Genomic DNA, 7,232 nt, shown 5'->3' with positions numbered 1-7,232 from the left:
TAGATAGATAGATAGATAGATAGATAGATAGATAGATAGATAGATAAAACTATGCCAGGTGTGGTGCACACCTTTAATCCCAGCACTCAGAGGGAGAGGCCAGCACATCTCTATGAGTTCCAGGATAGCCAGGGCTACATAGAGAGACTCTGCCTAGATAGATAGATAGATAGATAGATAGATAGATAGATAGATAGATAGATAGAATAGATAGATCACAAATATCACTGTTTCTAGGAGCTATAAACATATAGAAAAATCTAAGATTCTCTAAACATACATTAATAAGATGCCATAAGAAAGTTTAGTCTAGCCGGGCGGTGGTGGCGCATGCCTTTAATCTCAGCACTTGTGAGGCAGAGGCAGGTGGATTTCTGAGTTTGAGGCCAGCCTGGTCTACAGAGTGAGTTCCAGGACAGCCAGGGCTACACAGAGAAACCCTGTCTCAAAAAATAAAAAAGAAAAAAAAAGAAAAAAGAAAAGAAAGAAAGTTTAGTCTAATGGTTCTCAATCTGTGGGCCATGGCAAACCTCTAAAAGCAAACCTGTCTCCAAAAATATTTATAACAGCAGCAAAATTACAGTTATGAGAAGTAGCCATGAAATAATTTTATGGCTGGAGGTCCACACAATCTGAGGATTAAAGGGTCATAGCATTAGGAAGGTTGAGAACCACTGCTTTAGCAGTTTTGACAATAGAAAATTCATCTTTGATATGACATAAAAGCAACACATTTTTTTAAAATGTCATTTTCAAGGTGGCACTTGCCTGCCATCCTAACACTTGGAAGGTGGGTGCCAGAGAGAGGAGCTCAAGATTATTCTTAGCCACATAGTGAGTGTGAAGCTAGCCTGGGCTACTGTTTCAAAGAAGCAATAAAAATAAATGTATGCCAGTTATGTGGTGAACACTTTCAACCCCAGTACTCAACAGGCAGATGTAGTCAGATCCCCATGAGTTAGTGGCCAGCCTGGTGTACATACCAAGTTCTAGGCCCAGTCAGCATGGAGGGGAGGGGCCTGGCTACCCTGGTCTACCTACAAGTTTTTGGACAGTGAGAGACCATGTCTCAAAAAAAAGGTAGACAGCATCTAAGACATGATACCCAAGGCTGACCTCCATCCTCCATGTAGACACAAATCTGACAAAGACAGGTCATGGCATGAAGTGTGGCATTTCCAGCCACAGAACTAGAATGGGTTTTATCTAAGCACTAAGAAATTCTGCTTTGTTTGTTGGTTTGTTTTGAGACAAGGTCTCCGTCTGTTGCCAACGCTAACCTAGAGCTCACTCTGCAGTCCAAACTGACTACAAATTCACCACAACCCTCCTGCCTCTAAATCCTGAGTCCTGAGATTACAGACTCGGGGGGTGAGCGTTAAGAAATTCATAATAAGAAAAAGTCTGCCCAGAGACAGCAAGATGGCTCCGTGGACAGCTCTATGGAAAAGGGCACTTGCTGCAAATGTCTGGGTACCTGGGTTCGATCTCCAGAACCCACATAAGGGTAGAAGAAAACTGACTCCACTAAGTTCTCTGGTGTTCTACTTGCACCGTGTGGTCCATGCATGCATGTGAGTACACACATTAATAAAATCCTTAAAACTTAAGAAGAAAGAGAAAAACAGTCCAATAGAAAACAGTGGGCAAAGATGACCGAGTGAAGAACAGAAGGGAGACCTGGTGCCTGAAAAACAAAGAAACGATTCCCCAGCCTCAACAAGAGGAAAATGCTACTTAAATGTAAAAAGTAACACAATTTTGCCTGCATGAGAATGGCAGTAATTAACTTGTCCAGTAACACCCAGTGCCCATGGCTTCCAGAGAAAGTGCAAATTGGGCCACCACTTTGGAGAGCAATTTGCTAAAATCTAATTAAGTGAAAGATCGCTTCACACTTCAATCAAAGCTCTGCTTCTAAATACAGACCCTACATAACTGATAGTGGTGTGCATTCACAAAGAAACATTTAAACGATGTTCAGAGTGGGCTGGAGAGGTAGCAGGGGTTCTGAGCACTCACTGCTCTTCCTGCAGAAGACCTGAGCTCAGCTCCTCTTCTGGCCTCTGCGCACACACACACACACACACACTAATAAAATAAATCTTTTTAAAAGAGAGAATGTTCACAGTGATGCTGTAATAAGGAAAATTCAGAACGAGCTAAATGGCCATCAGAAAAGAATAGATTGCTGCGTGTTTACAGATTGTTGGCTGGATGAAGGAGATGGAGTCGCCATATTTGACCGTGGTTAAATTTAAACACCGTGGAGCCTGGGATGGATTTATATGACTGCGGCCCTGGCACTGGGAGACTGAGAAAGACCAATCAGTGAGCACAAGGTCAGCGGGGCCTTCGTGCAAAAGCCTGCCTCAGCTGAGCGTGGTGCTGCACACTTTTAATCCCAGCACTCAAGAGGCAGAGGCAGGTGGATGTCTGAGTTTGAGGCCAGCCTGGTCTACAAAGTGAGGTCCAGAACAGCCAGGGCTACTCAGAGAAAATCCGTCTCAAGAAAACAAAAACAGAAAAGGAAAAAAATCTTTCTCTAAAAGTAAATCATAATATTGAGTGAAAATGACAAATTACATGAAGTTTTTAAATATACAAAATAGGGCTAATAAGATGGCTTGGAGTATTCATTGCTCTGATAAAACACCATGACCAAAAGCAACTGGGATTTATTTCAGCTTATTGTTCCATAGTACAGTCCAACACTGAGAGACACCAGGGTAGGAATTCAAGTGAATCAGGAATCTGGAGCCAGGAGCTGGTGCAGAGGCCATGGAGGAGTGCTGTTTACCAGCTTGCTCTTCATGGCTTGCTCAGCTGCTTTCTTATAACCTCCGGGACCACCAGCCCAGGGATGGCACTGCCCACAATGAAACGAACCCTTCCACATCAACCATCAGCCAAGAATATGCCCCACAGACTTGTCCACAGGCCAGTTTGGTTAGGTGGTTTTCTCAGTTGAAGTTCCCTCTTCCAAAACGACTCTATCATGTGTCAAGCTGATACAAAACTAGCCAGCACTGTGGGTAAAGGCACTTGCCACCAAGCTTAGCAACCTAAGCTGGATCCCCTAGGTCCCACAGGAGGAAGGAGAGAACCAACTCACACAAGTTGTCTCCTGACCACCACTTGCACACCATGGTACACATGCACACACACAATAAATAAATGTGCAACACTGTTAAACTTTTGAAGTATTCCAGCACACATTGCTGGAATTACATTTTCATCTGTAATGAAAGCACAAAAATACAGACAAGGGTAACAGTCAAAAGAAACTATTTTAATGGCTAAATCAGGAAGGGGAGTAAGAGACTGCCATGAGGTAGAGAAGCCTAAGGAGATGAGACTATTCACAATATAGTATAGCAGCATATTTTCCCCCGCAAGTTGGGAGGAGCTAAGGTAGGAGGAGTAAGGAGAGGAAGAGGAGGAGTGGGGAGAGGAAGAGGAGGAGCTGGGGAGGTGGAGATGTAGGAGTGATGGAGAACCATGCATGTATCGAGAGCAGCCCTGGGTAACAACTTATATCTAGGTTAGTTAATTGGTTAACACTTCCAATTGTATGGGCATCCTGTTAATTGAGCATTATCAAACGTATAAAGCCTTTGGTTAATCTTTAAACATTGGAGTCTCATTTCTACCAGGTACCTGTGGAGTCAGTGTGGAAAATTGGCAGAGCCCTCTCACACTGATGTCTCATGGGTGGCAGGGCCGGTGTCTGTGACCGCCTGAGCTGGCCACCTGAGCCAGTGGCCTGAGGGCAAGAATATGCTGCTGCTGCTTGTGGCCACAAGCCTTGTCTAGTCTGGAAGATGGCGGCTGATTAAGAACAAGCCAGATTGGGTGCTGCCATTTTAAAATATTACCCGCAACAATATAGTTTCTATTACCTTTAGTCTAAAATAAAACTGGTCTACATAAATCTAAATGAGCAAAAATAAATTAATCTAGATAACCATGGTGTTGGCATCCGATAGAGCAGAGCAGAGATGGGCAAATGATGATCTTTACCTCAGTCAGTCACACATTCCTCCACTTTTCTGTGTATGTCAGTGTGTGTACATGCACAAGGGTGCAGTGCTCACAGAGGCCAGAAGAGGGAGCCAGATTTTCTGAGGCTGGAGTTATATGCAGCTGCAAGCCACCAGATGCAGGTACTGGGACCTGAACTCCAGTTCTCTGAAAGAGCAGCAGGTAGTCTTAACCACTGAGCACCAGTAGGGCCAATTTTCAGTTAGATCAAACTGTATGTAATTGTAAGACTCTTCAGAGAATTCCAACCTTTGAACTCGACTACACTTCCTATTTTAAATCAATTAACTCACTGCTATTCTTTTTATTAAAATTCAAATAAAACAGTACATACCACAAATTCTAATAGTCTATCCCTGTATTTAAACATAGCTCTGGGTGGTGGGTATAATTTTCTAATCATTTTTTTAATAAACAAAAATTTGTTTCAGACATCCAATTTAGAAAAGCGAAGTTTTCTCAATTTGCAGAGTATATAATAACTTTATGTAGAACTGTAAAAATTCCATGAAAAGACTTATTAATACCTTATCAGAGCCAGACACAATGGCATATGCCATTAATCCCAGCACTCAACAGGCAAAGACCGGGGATCTGTGAGTTCAGCTCCAGCCTACGTTACACAGTTGACATAAAGAGGCAGAGACAGAGAGAGACAGGATTTGTCCTAAGAAACTTGGATGGTCATATGTAAAAGAATAAAGTTGAATCAGTACCTAATATCATATGCAGAAACTAATTCAAAATGTATCAAATATTTAATTATAAAGGCAAAAAAAGCAGAAAACCCTAAGAATAAAATACAGGAGGAAAAGTTTTATTCAAAACTTATTATAACCAGGTGATGGTGGCACACTCTTTTAATACTAGCAACTCAGGAGGCAGAGGCAGGTGGATCTCTGAGTTCAAGGTCACCCTGGTCTGTAGAAAGCCCAGGACAGCCAAGGCTACACAGAGAAACTTATGTCTCAAAATAAAACAAAACAAACAAAAATAGACCTCTGTGTGTGTGTGTGTGTGTGTGTGTGTGTGTATGTGTATCTGTGTGTGTCTGTGTGTGTGTGTGTGTGTGTGTGTGTGTGTGAGAGAGAGAGAGAGAGAGAGAGAGAGAGAGAGAGAGAGAGAGGGTATCAGATCTCCTGGAGCTGAAGTCATAGGTAACTATGAACTGCAGTGTAAATGCTTGGTTCAGAACTTAGGTTCTCTTCCCAGAGCACTACATGGTGCTCTGAGCCATCTCTCCAACCTCAGGAGAAAAAGTTTTACAGAACTGGCTTTAGAAAAATTTCCAGGATTGATGCCAAAACCACACACACAGAAAGAAAACACAAACAAAAAGCTTCGTGAAAATGTGAAGTACTATATATTAAAGGATAGTATACACAGAATGAAAAGAGAACTCCCAGGAGACAGTTTGCAAAGCAGGGGCCTGAGAGGAGATTGACATCCAGAGTACAGAAGACAACTTCTAAAACTCAACAAACAGAACAGCTTAATCCAAAGTGCTCCATAGGATTTAAATAGAAATTCCTTCAGAGAAGACACTCAAATAACTAGTGAGCATATGTCTAGGTACTCAATATCACTTGCCATTAAGGAAGGACACATGAAAACTACAAAAGAAATGGCTCAGGAGACAAAGGCACTTGCCAGCAAGCCTGACAACCCGAGTTCAAGCTCAAGGCAGGGAATCACATGGTGGAAGGATAGAACTGACTCCACAAGTTGTTCTCTTACCTCTACAACCTCTCTTTCATACACACACACACACACACACACACACACACTTGTGCACAAACAACTGTAATTTTTTAAAAGAACTATATACAAAAGAGATAACACCTTCCACAGACCAATAGAAAACTTTAAAACAAAACTAATACATGTTGGCAAGGACACAGATAAATCAGAACCTTGGGGCACTGTTGATGAGAATGGAAATGGGGTGGTGGACCACACTGGAGAGAGGTCTCAGTGGCTGTGCTGTTAGCATTTTGTCAACTTGACACAAGATCCTGGTGTTTTGAAAGAAGGAACCTCTATTGAGAAGATGTCCTCACCAAATTGGCCCAGGGGCAAGCCTGTGGTGAGTTGGTTTTTAGGGGTTTTGTTTTGTTTTGTTTTTTGTTTCATTTTGTTCTGCTCCGCTTTGCTTTGCTTACTTGATAATCGGTGTGGGAGGGCCCAGCTCACTGTGGACAGCACTGTCCTGGGGCATGTGGTCCGGATCGTATAAGAAACAATCTGACAAAGACATGGGGAGCAAGCCAGTAAGCAACACTCCTCCACGACTCCTGTATCAGCTCCTGCCTCTAGGTTCACGCCTTGACTTCCTTCCATGATCATAAACTACGATATAAAACTGCAACTGAAATAACCCTTTCTTCCCAGGGTTGCTTTTGGTCATAGTGTTTTATCACAGCAGTGGAGACCCTAAGTGCTAAGCCCACTTGCTGCTCTTGCCAAGGACCCAGATTCACTGGTGGCATCCACAACAAGGGGTTCACAATTGCCTACGACTCTAGATCCTGAAGATATGGCACTCTCTTCTGCCCTCCACAGGACACAAGCACATACATGACAGACACACACATAAATCTTTTTTAAAATGGAATTGCTACAGCTGTAGAGAAAACTAGCATGATCCTGGGGGAGGTGGCAAGTGAAATTTCCATAAATTGCAATGATTCTGGGCCTAGATACATACACAAAAGAATTAAAAACAGGTTCTAGAAGAGATATCTGTGTGCCTATGTTCTCGGGAGTGCTGTTCCTAACAGCTACAATGTAGAGTCAACTCAGTGGTTGATCAGATAAATAAAATGTGATTAACACAGACACTTTGGTACTTTACAGCCATGAAAGGACAGAAAATCTGACCCCCGCTATAGTATGAATCAACAGTGCGGATGTTAAACCTAGTGAAATACGCTGGTCACAAAAAGGTGACAGGGTCTCAAGCCCACTTTATCCTTAAAGTATTCAAAACACAGAGACATGAAGTAGATGGAGGCTTCCAGAACTCAAGGGATGGAAAGTGAGATGTTGAAGAAATGAGTTAAATTTCAGAAGATGGAGCATTCTGGAGATGAGTGGGGGTCACTCATCCTGAACTCACTCTGCAGACCAGGCTGGCCTTGAACTTGAACTCAAAGAGATGCCCCTGCCCCTGCCCCTGCCCCTGCCCC

Source organism: Grammomys surdaster, unplaced genomic scaffold, assembly GCF_004785775.1.
Source record: "Grammomys surdaster isolate TR1022 unplaced genomic scaffold, NIH_TR_1.0 262, whole genome shotgun sequence".
In the NCBI taxonomy this organism is placed as follows: Eukaryota; Metazoa; Chordata; class Mammalia; order Rodentia; family Muridae; genus Grammomys; species Grammomys surdaster.
The sequence above is the reverse complement of the archived record's forward strand: the minus strand, read 5'-3'. Positions refer to the sequence as shown.